Source organism: Xyrauchen texanus, chromosome 50, assembly GCF_025860055.1.
Source record: "Xyrauchen texanus isolate HMW12.3.18 chromosome 50, RBS_HiC_50CHRs, whole genome shotgun sequence".
In the NCBI taxonomy this organism is placed as follows: Eukaryota; Metazoa; Chordata; class Actinopteri; order Cypriniformes; family Catostomidae; genus Xyrauchen; species Xyrauchen texanus.
In genome coordinates, this window is record NC_068325.1 from 20,439,306 (window position 1) to 20,454,104 (window position 14,799).

Genomic DNA, 14,799 nt, shown 5'->3' on the forward strand with positions numbered 1-14,799 from the left:
CTAAAACCACCCCACCTCCAAAAGACGTCTTTAAACTGACCTAAACAGACTGTAGTGCATCTATATTTATCTTTATGAAAGCCAAATGCATTTAATCAGGATGAGCACTGGATTAGCATGTCAAGTAAACTATGATGACTATGTTTAGATAATTACTATGGTTAGATGTTTGGTATGTTTATTATTATTATTATTATTATTATTATTATAATTATTATTATTATTTGTATAGATTCTAGACTAAAATAAATAAATAAAAAATATGGTATTTGAAAACAAGCCTTAAACACATTTTCAAACTATATCAAAAACACAAAAACATAGTCTATTAGCCTATTAGTTATGCTACTATGCTATGTTTTGTTATGAATGACGAATTAAATAACATAGCTTGTGGAAGAGAGGTGTGGTATTTCTTGACAATTTGCACTTGGTAGTCTATAAAACAGTGTAAAAAAAAAAAACCTTAGACTGAATGAAAAATAAACTAAATTAGCGCCACAACTAACTTAATTACATTTACAGTAGTGTGACATTAGCTTAGCACAACATTGTAGCTTTTCCATTAACAAAATTTTTTTTTTAAACAAGTAGTAGTTTAGCGTCATAAATAGCTACATTTATATTGTATTATATTTAAACCCTCAGACTTAATTAAAAATTAACTAAAATAGTGCCAATACTTAACTACATTTACAGTAGTGTGACATTAGCTTAGCACAACATTGTAGCTTTTCCATTAACAAGCCATTTTTTGAAACGAGTAGCGGTTTACCATCACGAATAGCTACATTTATAATTGTATTATATACAAACCCTCAGACTTCATTAAAAATAAACTAAATTATCGGCACTTCTAACTTAACTTCCTTTACAGTAGACTGACATTAGCTTAGCACAGCGTTATAAGCGCCACAATTAACAACAGAACTTTGAAGGTCCAAAAAGCACATAAAGGCAGCATAAAAGCAATCCAGTTGTTTAATCCACGTCTTAAGAAGCGATATGATAGATGTGGATGAGAAACAGATCAATATTTAAGTACTTTGTACTATAAATTCTCCTCCCTGTCCAGTAGGTGGCGAAGCATTTAGAATGTAATTCGCCAAAAACAAAAGTGTGAAAGTGGTGATTTATGGTAAAAAAAAATTAAAAATTAAATAAAAATATTGATCTGTTTCTCACCCACACCTATCATATGACTTCTTAAGACATGGATTAAACCACTGGAGTCGTATGGATTACTTTTATGCTGCCTTTATGTGCTTTTTGGACCTTCAAAGTTCTGCCTACCATTCACTTGCAATATATGGACCTAGAGCTGAAAATATTCTTCGTTTGTGCCAACTGGGATGGCATGAGGGCGAGTAAATGATGACAGCATTTTCACTTTTGGGTGAACTGTCCCTTTAACTGCTGCTGTTTAGCACCATGCATTTGACTCAGTTGTATAAAATAGATTGCTTTCTAGTTTTCTTGGTAATGTTTAGTAAATGTATGCTCAATGTCACTCTAATTGAGACAGCCATTGTAAAACCTAGTTTTGCTAAACTACCACAGTTAAATAACAATTATTAACCAGTTAAATTAACAAGCTATATGCAGCTCACAGGTCAAAACAAATATACATCATTGGGAGATTATCGAAGACAAAACATCTTTGTTATTCGTGAAGGTGACTTATGAGCTATTGAAAGCATTACAGAACGCTCATAATATACAGTATATAATAATGTGTTGATTTATTGTAAATGAAATGCCTGCACATATAACGGCACCAACCGCTATGTGCAATAACTCACCCCATATAGAGAAGCCCAGGAGTATTGTTTACACACATTTTTCTCTTCACGTAAGGGCCATGGTGATCTGTACCATTATAAAGGGCCAGGGACCAATCAGCGGGAATGCCGTGTAAAGCGTCTGTGATTTTATGTTGGTTCCCCTCGTGTTTCTTTATTCACACTTGCCTAGTTTAATCAGCCTTATAAATTGAACGCTATACTGCATCCAAAGGGGTCCTGATGGCAGAAAACATGGTAAATTTCACCCGCTGAAGAGCCGTTTAAGGATGCTGGGGAAAATGAAAAAGAAACACTTACCTCTTGACATGGGCAATCCATAACAGCATAATGAGCATTGTATAATGGGAATGCTTTGTCCTTAGTGTCAGTGCAATGTTGTTGTATGTGTGTGCATATGTGTGTGTTCTGTATGTTCTCTGGTTTAGGCACATCAATGCATAGAATAGTGCTGGATCAAGCTGCAAATGATTATTTTTGTGTTGACATTCTTTTAGGTCCACAATGAAATTAGGTATTTAATTTCATTGTGAAGGCGCTTTCAAGGAGGCTAAAGACTATAGCCAATAGCATCAGACGCTAGTGCACCTTTTGAGGTCAGGAGAGTGAAGTGTATACACATTACACAGCTATCTGTCAGCTGGCTCCCGTTACACTCACCCCCCCCATTATATATATATACACAGTATATATTAGGGATGGGGGGGTCTTGAGGGGTGGCTTGGAAAGACAGGGCGTGGAGCATGGGGTCAGGGCAACGCCAGTGGAAGGTGGAGCCATTAGAGGCTCGAGGGGCGGAGACTTGAGAGACTTGAAGTGTGGAGCCATGGTAGGCGGCGCCATGATAGACTTGAAGGGTGGAGCCATGGAAGGCGGAGCCGTGAGAGACTTGAAGGGTGGAGCCATGGAAGGCGGAGCCGTGAGAGACTTGAAGGGTGGAGCCATGGAAGGCGGAGCCGTGAGAGACTTTAAGGGTGGAGCCATGGAAGGCGGAGCCGTGAGAGACTTGAAGGGTGGAGCCATGGAAGGCGGAGCCGTGAGAGACTTGAAGGGCGACACAGGGAACTTGGTTCCTGGAGAGTAGCCGAAGTGGAGCAAGCTGTTTACTGAGATTAATCACGATTAATCAAGGTACATGTTACATTAAAACAAACATTAATTTGCAAATGTCATGTCTTCCGGTGTGAGTACGCTGTGCACGTTTTGCCGGTTCTGTTTGTGACAAAAGTGTCTTGGTTGCTGCGGACGGCTGCATATCTAACTGAGAGATTTCGTGGCATGGTGGCTGTCGTCTTCATGTGTGTTCCCATTTGCCATTTGAAGTCCTGGAGTTTGAATGCGCCTTGGCTCTGTGGCATGCAAGATCCAGGGCGACACTGGTTGCTTGGTGCCCCCATTCTACGCAGAACTACCTTGAATATGCCATTTTCACCCTACTGCTCATTCTGTCTGTACTGCCTTTTCAGGTCTCCCTCTGACATCACTATAATGATGGACAGGTGTTAGAGATAATTACGACTGTGCCCAGACGTTTGGTAGTAAGGAGTTCTACATGAATCTATTCAATAGCTTATTATACTGTATTTATTTATTATACTGACTCCAGTCAGGTCTCCTAAGCAACCAAATTGGCCCGGTTGCTAGGGAGGGTAGAGTCACATGGGGTAACCTCCTCGTGGTCACTATAATGTGGTTCGCTCTCGGTGTGGCCCATGCTGACTTGTGTGTGGATGCCGCAGAGAATAGCGTGAAGCCTCCACATGCACTACGTCTCCGCGGTAACGTGCTCAACAAGTCACGTGATGAGATGTGCGGATTGACAGTCTCAGACGCGGAGGCAGCTGAGATTCCTAAGTCACTATGTCACCACGAAGACTTAGAGGGCATTGGAGATTGGGTATTCCAAATTGGGGCGAAAAGGGGAGAAAAAAAAATAGCTTGTACCGTCCCCATAGGGGACATATGGGTGTATTTGATGGCAAGTTTTCAATTTCTGAGTCACACAAATGTGAAACTTTGAAGTTGCCTTCAAAAAGTTGCCTTTCAAAACTTTTGCTATGTTTGACAGCTGAGAAAAATGGTGGGGGCTTCTGCTTGCCAAGTTTATGGGAAAAAAAACATGAATTGTGGGGGGCCGAGTACAGAGCCTTGGGGGACCTCCTTTCAATGCTGTACAGAAGTGCATTCTCTGTGCAGACAGAAAATCCAGCGGCTTTCATCTGTTTGGGTAAAATGCATCTCAACGTACAGACCTTCTCTGTGTGTATGTGTGTGTTTTGTCTTTTAAAAGTGAACTGATCCATAGCCAGAAAGGAAAGAAGACTGGCAGCTATTAGAATGCAACTGTGCTGTCTTATCTCATGCCTGATAGGAATCTACAAAGACCCACTACCGAGATTTATGAATTCATTACAGGCAGCGCTCACACACACATAAAGAATCTTTAAATTCACAGAGCACAGTAAGGAAAGAGAGGTCATTTATGTTTACTTTCATAAATATTAAACATGATCGTATCACGGTTTCAGTATGAAGGAGAGTATGAGTCTGTTTTTAAAAGATAAAAAGATACGCCCACATTCTTTGGAGTTTTCGAACTAAAACAAAAAGTCCAAAACTAACCTAAAAGACCAGTTAAGATCAGCTTAGGCTGGTTTAAGTTGCTTGAAACGTCTCCTTTCGTACTTCTTTTGTGAACTATCCCTTTAAAGAATAGAAAAGCACCGAAAGGGCATTATGAGAGAAAGCAGGCGAGTAAAAGGAAGATAAAAAGATGGTAACGGAAAGAGAGAAATTCAAGAGGCCTGTGGAGAGAGGGAGCAAGTGTGTGTTCATTGAGCTGTAAAGGATGGCGTGTTGCCAGTGATCTGTGCAGTGGACGTGTTGGCCTTATTTGGAGGGAGAATGGAGAAGGCACAGACTCTCTCTGCTTGTGTTTACCCAGCAGGTCAGAGGGCCAATACACCTCAGTACTGCAGAGCAAACACATCGCCTGCCACTGAGAGGAACTAATCAGCCCATATCAGCTCTGACCTGACACATACAGTACATCGCAAAATTTGACTTATACAAGCACACACACGTTTCTTTTGTAAAAGGAGGCGGCTTAAAGGTGAATCTCACGACACCTGTCAAGAACATGAACCAGGTCGTATTTCATCCCCAAATCAAAAGAAAAATATAGATAAATATTTTCATGAGAATATTTTCTCTCTCTCTCTCTCTCTCTCTCTCTCTTAAAAACACACATGGTGTCCATCCACTGCCCTCCCAACTCTATTCCAATGTGCATGTGCATGTGTGTGCGTGTGTGTGTGTGTGTGTGTGTGTGTGTGTGTGTGTGTGTGTGTGTGTGTTTACGGCAAAGTACCCTTCCGTACACACATTTGTTTGAGTGCCAAATCAAACAAGCCCCCTGTGGCAAAGGCTCCCACGCCTGAAGAGACCCGGCCACAGAGAAAAGGATTCGCTCACTATGCACTGTGCCCTGGAGCGACTCTAACACTGTCTGGCACACAAAATCTGCACCATTCATAGGTGGATCAACAGGATGGCACAGTTCTGCAAGCACACTTTACTCAGGATATTAATAGAGCTCAGGGCATATCCAAACCTACGGTTAGTGCCCCTATCGATTTCTGTGCGCCAACCGCACCGACCACCATAACCCCTTCTATCCTTCCCTGAAAATACACGCCACACTTCTTAAAGAGAGAGTATTTCTCGCCTACTCTTTCATGAATACTGAGGATTCGGAGACTGTTCTCCATTGACATCCTCTTCCTGGCATTCTATATAGTTCAGAAGTACTTCAGACAAAGTTTTCATGAAATCAAAAGAGTTTAATTGGCTTTAGTTCATGTCTGTGCATTAAAGTATCAGCTAATAACACCGGCTAACCGCTAACAATAGCAAGAAGCAAATTGTAGTTTAGCAGTTTGTCAAACTACAGGCTATTGGCACTTTGATATGTCCCACTCCATAATATTTATTATCAATAAATAAAGGACAATTGTGTTTGTCAAATAATAGTGATGTTGCGAATGGAATACTAGCATGTGAAATTAAAATCATACAGTAAAAATGAAGTAAACTACATTAAATATAACACAGAACACGCCAGTGTACATAACTGATATTAAAAATAACATAAAACATAACTGTTCCCATAAAATATACTGAAATGTAATGGGTCACGCAGGGAATTCTGGGAATGCCCTATTATTGTTTTAACTGTAATTTTAACAATTAAAATTATACGGGAAAATCAGACTTTTTACATCTAAAAAATTTAATTTTTACAACATTTTACCGTGCAACTACATGTACTGTCTCTTTAAATATATTAAAAACCTTTTACGTATATTTTCCGGTAACTGCTCATTAACAAATTTTTTACAGTCTTTTACCGTAAAAATTATTTTAGACATTTTTTACAGTGCAGTATACACTACTATATTGTTGTAAAAAAAAAAAAAAAAAGTATGCAAGTATGCCATATTTATACACGGCGCGCAAAAACTTTGGACAAAATTCACAGATACAGGAAAATGATGGCATTAGTTAACTGAAAACAGTTTAGTGTGGAAATGAGCTTTCTGTGCAGTAAATACAGCATTTTATATATATACACTCACCTAAAGGATTATTAGGAACACCTGTTCAATTTCTCATTAATGCAATTATCTAATCAACCAATCACATGGCAGTTGCTTCAATGCATTTAGGGGTGTGGTCCTGGTCAAGACAATCTCCTGAACTCCAAACTGAATGTCAGAATGGGAAAGAAAGGTGATTTAAGCAATTTTGAGCGTGGCATGGTTGTTGGTGCCAGACGGGCCGGTCTGAGTATTTCACAATCTGCTCAGTTACTGGGATTTTCACGCACAACCATTTCTAGGGTTTACAAAGAATGGTGTGAAAAGGAAAAACATCCAGTATGCGGCAGTCCTGTGGGCTGAAAATGCCTTGTTGATGCTAGAGGTCAGAGGAGAATGGGCCGACTGATTCAAGCTGATAGAAGAGCAACTTTGACTGAAATAACCACTCGTTACAACCGAGGTATGCAGCAAAGCATTTGTGAAGCCACAACACGCACAACCTTGAGGTGGATGGGCTACAACAGCAGAAGACCCCACCGGTACCACTCATCTCCACTACAAATAGGAAAAAGAGGCTACAATTTGCAAGAGCTCACCAAAATTGGACAGTTGAAGACTGGAAAAATGTTGCCTGGTCTGATGAGTCTCGATTTCTGTTGAGACATTCAGATGGTAGAGTCAGAATTTGGCATAAACAGAATGAGAACATGGATCCATCATGCCTTGTTACCACTGTGCAGGCTGGTGGTGGTGGTGTAATGGTGTGGGGAATGTTTTCTTGGCACACTTTAGGCCCCTTAGTGCCAATTGGGCATCGTTTAAATGCCACGGCCTACCTGAGCATTGTTTCTGACCATGTCCATCCCTTTATGGCCACCATGTACCCATCCTCTGATGGCTACTTCCAGCAGGATAATGCACCATGTCACAAAGCTCAAATCATTTCAAATTGGTTTCTTGAACATGACAATGAGTTCACTGCACTAAAATGGCCCCCACAGTCACCAGATCTCAACCCAATAGAGCATCTTTGGGATGTGGTGGAACGGGAGCTTCGTGCCCTGGATGTGCATCCCACAAATCTCCATCAACTGCAAGATGCTATCCTATCAATATGGGCCAACATTTCTAAAGAATGCTTTCAGCACCTTGTTGAATCAATGCCACGTAGAATTAAGGCAGTTCTGAAGGTGAAAGGGGGTCAAATACAGTATTAGTATGGTGTTCCTAATAATCCTTTAGGTGAGTGTATATATATCAATATAAAAATAATAATAATAATAATATATATATATTAATTGTGTGTTTGTGTGAAACAGTGTTAAATATGCACCACTAAATGTTTCAAACAATATTTTCCAGCTTTGCCATTTAAAAAAATATTAGTGTGCTACATTGATGCTATATTTATATGCTAAAAATTGATTTTGTCAAAATATGCAGCTACTTTTAAATGGCTGTCAACAGCAAAATATGGGTTTTGCTCCGAGGATAATGTACACTTTAAAAAAAAACATATTTATGAGTATTTTGTGGTAAAAATATCTAAACACCCTTAAAACAAGAAAAAATGACTTGCATAAAAATGAATGGCATAAGATATTCCATCTTGCTTTCAGAGAAATCTAACGAAATTTGGTGCGATTCGAGTTTGCAACAAGAAACAACTATTTGCCAATGGGCTACAAAAAATAACCTTGTTTACCCTTAGAATCAAGTTTTATATCTTACCCCATTGGCAAACAGTTTTTTCAAGTTCTAAGCATAAATGTTACTAAATTTGGTTCGATTTCTGTGAATACAAGACAAAATATTTTGTCATTTTGCTTCTAAAGTAAATTGATCTTGTTTTAAGAATGTTTAGATAATTTATACTTGAAAACAAGACTGTAAGAAAATTATTCTTTGTCATGTAGTAACAGGGTCTACCAGCAGGGGCTAATTGAACTATGCTAACTAGCCAAACATTGACCCCTTGCGTTCCCGCATATCGTTAAGGCTTTGAAAACAAGAAAATACATAAACACTGGTTGGGTTTCAGAAGACGGCATACATGACAATAACCCCCCTCCAAACCCCCATAATCAAATGTTCTCTCAGAAAGACTGATTATAAATATCACGCAAATAAAAAATGATCCTCTTTCCCCATCCGACACAGCACTCCACCAGAACCCCATTACTGGAACATCTAAGCAGCTATGCGTCTTTGATTCCCAAACACCATAAAATAATATAAGCTGGCACGATAAAAATTCATCACCTCTGGCCTTGCGCTTCTTTCACATTTCTTTAAATACCACCATAAATTATCGTAGCATTGATAATTGAATAAAGGTAATTTATTGCTGTTTCTTTTTTTTAATGTAGATTAAAGTTGGAAGGCAAAGCCAATGTGTGTGTGTGTGTGTGTGTGTGTGTGTGTGTGTGTGTGTGTGTGTGTGTGTGTGTGTGTGTGTGTGTGTGTGTGTGTGTGTGTGTGTGTGTGTGGGGAGGATCGTGTGGATCGTGTGTTTTTTTAATGTAGATTAAAGTTGGAAGGCAAAGCCAATGTGTGTGTGTGTGTGTGTGTGTGTGTGTGGGATCATTGGGCATGCTAACCTAAATGCACCACCCCAGTGCAACACAATGCCACCAATGCATGCATAAAGATTAACAGTGCTTTGTTTAACTGCAACCCTGTCAGTAGAGACCATGTGTTGCAAAAGTAAGACCCAAGTGGACATTCTTTTGTTCAATGAGGTGTGCTGTTCATAGGCCCTGCTCACGAATGAGTAGTCTTCCAGCACAAATACAAATAAAATCGGTTTACTGTCAGCAAGGGGAGGACAAGGAATCCAGGACCACATACTATAGAGTGTAATAAAACCGAAATGTCTTTGTGGACCAGACACAATGCCCATGTCATAACTTTACAGCAGTGCTGCATGCAATATTCAGCTTATCACATTTCTCGGGTTTTCTCTCTCTCAGAAATAACCTACGGCTAAGGGTGCACGTGTCAACGATATGCACTCCACTTGTTGAGAAGAAACACATTCAGGCCGCAAGTAATCTCTTGAACATGCTCCGTTTGGCTTCTGATACCAACACAGGCTTGAGGCTAAACTCAAGGGTCTTGATCATTGACACCAAAAAGTAAGGATACACTTACATATATATTGGATAAAAGTGTTTTGACATGAGGTGAACAATATATAAGTGGCTGATATATTATCAATACTGATGGTCCAGGGGGTCTGGGTATCTCAGCGAGTATTGACGCTGTCTATCACACCTGGAGTCGCGAGTTTGAACCAGGGCGTGCTGAGTGACTCCAGTCAGGTCTCCTTAGCAACCAAATTGGGCCGGTTGCTAGGGAGGGTGGAGTCACATGGGGTAACCTCCTCGTGGTGGTGATTAGTGGTTTTCGCTCTCAATGGGGCGTGTGGTGAGTTGTGTGTGGATCGTGGAGAGTAGCATGAGCCTCCACATGCTGTGAGTCTCCGCGGTGTCGTGCACAACGAGTCATGTGATCAGATGCGCGGATTGACGGTCTCAGAAGTGAGGCGAGTAACCGCGCCACCACGAGGACCTACTAAGTAGTGGGAATTGGGCACTCCAAATTGGGGGGAAAGGGGATAAAATAAAATAAAATACTGATGGTCCAATTACAGCCGATAATTGTAACCACTAATGCGTAATGGTTTATTCACTTGTGACGTTATTAAAATTTTTATTTTTAATAAATGTGACCTGGAAAGACCCGTTTTCAGGAAACACTAGGAGAAAAATTTGTGTCTAAATCAAAAACCATTCTTGCGTAAACCATCCCATTGAATTCAATTGAATGGCTTTGGTTTGGGCTCATTTTAAGCGGCATAATCTGCCGTAAGTAACGCTCTACCATTTTCCATTTATGTTATGTCAATTATTAAGCAGACAAGCAACAAACATCGGCATCTGTGTCTGACTTTGAGGGGCGTTCCAACAAGACGCATTCAATCTGCGTACTTTTTAATCGTTCTTATAAACGTCCTCAGTTGGACGTCTTAAGGCGTGGCCTCATTCACCTTTGCACGGCTAAATTCTGTGGGCAGATGTTTATACAAGAGCACTCCATGCGAAACCTGTGGGGGGAAATTCTTCGCCACCGGAACTCCATCGCACGAAAATTCACAATTGCACCGATTCCCATTGAAATAATTGTATTTCACCGTGCAAAGGTAAATGAGCATTTAGCAGTTTAAAACAATGCTTAAATAGCTACTTGACTATTTATTAACGTTTACCAATATCTTGTACAGGCTATATGACATCAAAAGAAAAGGACATTCATAAGTGGAACAAGATTACATAGACAAACATTTTATGTTTACGTCTTATAAAACACAATGAGGAATTGTTCGCGAAACAAGACCAACAACGTTGGACTAAAAGCTTTAAGAGCGCAATTATGGTCAGTTTTGATTTGATTGACTTTAACATCAGTTCATCACAACCAAAAGTTGTTGTTACCTCTCTGTTGTTTTCAAAACTCTTTCAGCTTCATTCTTCGGTTGGTTTTAGTGGCGTGGTTGCACCTTGAGCAAAGACACAAAATGAAAGAGGAATGTTAATGAAAAGGACTGACAAATGAACAGCAGTTCACAAGCAACATTTTTCCTTTCTGTAGCTGTTCAATGACTGTTGGGGAAGAACATATATCTTGTTATAAGAATGTCCAATGCAATCGAGAACCACACTGTCTCTGTCTCTCTCTCTCTCTCTCTCTCTGTCTCTCTCTCTCTCTCAAAAAAAAAAGAGCTAAAATAAAAATGGTACCGTTTAAGGTATAAGGCCATTATTGGGATGGTACCCTTGTTTTGGGTAGGGAACGAGCTGTTGTGTCAATGAAGTGACACTAGGGGTTGATCTTGATCGCCCGAAACACCTTCAGATCTTTGAGAAAAGGCCAATGAGAATTGACGAGTTTAATTTGCATCCCACTCGCCCCGACATACGGGTATAAAAGGGAGGCCAGCAGGAAAGTTCATTCAGGTTTTGCACTGAGGAGCCGAGACAAGGTCCCGGCCGTTCAGCGGTAAAGTTCTGTCTGTGGCAAGTGGGACACAACGTCTCGTTCTCTCGATCAGGGAACGGAGGTTACGACAGCAACAAAGATGCTTTTTTTGTTCCCAGAGAAACAAAATATATCAATTTAAAGCTGCACTACAGAACTTTAGGCTCTCTAGTGACACCTGTGGTTGAAATCTAAAATTGCAAGCTAATTGCAGAGGAACCTTTTACGCTAGTTGTGTTTCAGCACTGCTCTTCTGCACAGATGCATCTCATGGTTCGGTGTTACCTGCTTTGCCTGTGATCACCACTCGGAGATATCAACATGCAGAGCCGAAGTCAAAACATGCAATTTTCATGTTGATATTATGTTCGTTTAAACATTTATAATAGAGATATTACTTGCTTTGAGGATGATACACAACACTATTATTTACACAATTGATGTGGTTATTCAAGTGTTTTATCTACTGCACATTAAAATGATCAATTAATCGATTCTTTGTAAATTGGTTGCACTGTTCATTCGTTTCTTCCATTAATCTTTCTACTCATCCTTCTCCAAGCCTGTAGACAAACCCCAGCCTCTTCCGGGGATGCGGTTTCCACGACAACAAGCCAGGCAGCCAGCGCCGAACTTGATTCCCCGTCCTGGCGGGCCGCTTTAATTTGAGACTACCCAATCACAACAGCTGAGAGCTGCGAGAGGTCCCTGAAGGCCCCGGGGCGGGGTGGGTGGGCCGCACAGTGCCCTCTTAGCTCTCGATGCCAAACCGAGCAAGCGCCCGCACTGGGAATTTGTTTAATGCAAGACATTTATTCTCTGCACACATGCTGGTGCACAAGAGGACACTCCCTCCATCCTTCATTAAACAGGTAGAATGTTGCATGGCCCTGAGCTAACGCTAGTGCTAGCCCACGAGGGGATGTGACAGTACATTAGCCTCAATGCTCAGAGAGGACACCTGTCTGAGAGGGTCTACAGTATCTGACACTTTAAAATATGTGTCTTTGCATCACATAAGGAATATCACTAAAACTAGTGGCTTCCTTTTAAAGAAAGATCGCACAGAGCTGGATATGAAACTGTTTTATTATGATACGGGTGGAGTCGTGCTCTTCAGAGCTCTTTAGCAATAGTCTAAATGTAGATGATTCTGTCACGGCCCCTCCAACATACTGGCACTGGAAGCGGTCACCGTAACGACAGATGGTGTAGCATCATGGTGCAGGGTAAATTTGGAGATGGTGGTACTGTGATGAAAAACAAAAAGCAAAAGGCTTCAGCGAACTGCAGAGGATCGCTCACACTTTCAGAAGTGAAAAACTATGAATTATACTATGAAACACGGGCAAATTAGTCTTTATTAACTGGGAATATGGTTTTGACCACTATTTAAAAAACACTTCATCTTACATATGTATAAATAAAGCATTCAATATGTCTCATAAATCACACTGTAAACAATTAAACCTTTTACGCTGCAAAATAATTTTCTTACTGAGCATTTTTGCTTCTCAAGTCATATTTTCTTGTTTTAATGTGACAAAATAAAGTTGCCAATGGTGTAAGAAAAATACACTTGTTTTTCCTTTAAATCAGGTTTTTTTTCCACATCTCATTGGCAATTTTTATTTTTTTCCAGTTATAGGCATAAGCATAAACATACCAAAAAAAACACTAAAACAAGACAAAATGGTGTCATCTTGATTCTCAACTAAGATAATAAAACATGAAAACTGTCAAGAAAAAGGGCATATTTTCACACCCAAAAATACATTTGTACCCTCTTTATATTTGGTGATGTACTAAACCCCATAAAGCCGTTTGATGGCTCATGTTTCACTCTCTGTTCAAGCTGACGAGCCGAACAACCAATGGCATGTAAATTACGCATGTTATGGCGCCATCTAGTGGTAACTTGTGAATAAAAGTGGTTTCAATGTTTATATCGATCTATTTAAAATGCTGGAGGACTTGTGCGGAAAGTGACTCTTATGTTGGGATAAATGACAGCTTATTTGAATAAAGTATAAGTGATAGTAATGATTATATTGTTACTGATATTTAAAATGAGTATTTGCTGAATATAAGCAACTTGTGCTTGGTTAAAATTTTGTATATTATTTTATTGAAGATTTTTATTTTTTTTTATATAAAAACAGGCTTTTGAGGTTCATCTCTCAACCACCATTACATTACATTACACTACATTAAATTACATTACATTCATGCACACCACAAAAAACACCAGAGCTTTGAAAATTCTGACATATATATTTTATACGATATAAAGCGTGAACTAATAATTATATGTATTTTCAAATATGCAGTGTGCTCTGTCATGATAAAGATCTCATTATTTTACATTACAAGCTATTATGATGTCATCTTACCAGAAGTTACTGAGACCCAGCGAAAAAAGGTCAATATAGTCTTTGGTGCATAAAATACATATGAACAAAATCCTTTATTGAAAAAATTATATTGCATTTGACGTGCTGAATTGAACTGATATACTTCAATCCATATTTATAGACCAGGAAGAGGAAGTTGTCATGGCCAAACTCTCAAATATTTGGTATCTCTGAAAAGCCGAGAGAGTCCTCTGATAATACCCCAAGATTCACCCCAGTAGCATGAAGTATGAGCTTAAACCTCAATAACAAATGTCCTGCACAAAAATGAATTGCTGGGCCTCAAGAGGATAAAGACCTTTAAAGCCTAATGTACCAAATATGATGCATAAAAACATAATTGTTTGTCTAATGGTCTAATTAACAGGGTTAAGCATTTGATACAATTGACCTATTATGTCAATATGTGTTGTTGCATTGTACTTGCATTTAACTACATTTGTAGCTACACCGTTAACGCTACACCTTACCCTAAACCGACCCGCACCTCTAGCTCAGTAGCAGCTATTGTGAATCTTGTGAGAATTTTGCAGAACAACATGCAGTTGCACAATAAACACATTGTATTTCAATGTTTGTACATAGTAGGACCAAAACAATTATATAAAGAAAAGGAAACATATTAAGCCCTGGAGTCGCGAGTTTGAATCCAGGGCGTGCTGAGTGACTCCAGCCAGGTCTCCATAGCAACCAAATTGGCCCGGTTGCTAGGGAGGCTAGAGTCACATGGGGTAACCTCCTCGTGGTTGCTATAATGTGGTTCTCGCGCGTGGTGAGTTGTGTGTGGATGCCGTGGAGAACAGCGTGAAGCCTCCACACGCGCTACGTTGGGTAACGTGCTCAACGTGACGGTTTCAGACGCGGAGGCAACTGAGATTCGTCAAGCGCCATCCAGATTGAGGCGAGTCACTACGTCACCACGAGGACTTCAAGCGCATTGGG

The 14,799-nt window shown here is 39.9% G+C and overlaps 1 protein-coding gene across 5 annotated transcripts in view; it reads right to left on the minus strand.

Annotated features, from left to right (window-relative positions):
• LOC127641023 (receptor-type tyrosine-protein phosphatase S-like) overlaps positions 1–14,799 on the minus strand; it is a 266,090-nt gene that overhangs the window by 200,024 nt on the left and 51,267 nt on the right. For all 5 annotated transcript variants that reach the window (XM_052123760.1, XM_052123758.1, XM_052123757.1 and 2 more), the window contains exon 2: positions 10,900–10,964. The gene's annotated coding sequence lies outside the window, so the exon portion shown is untranslated. The remainder of the gene's footprint in view (positions 1–10,899; positions 10,965–14,799) is intronic.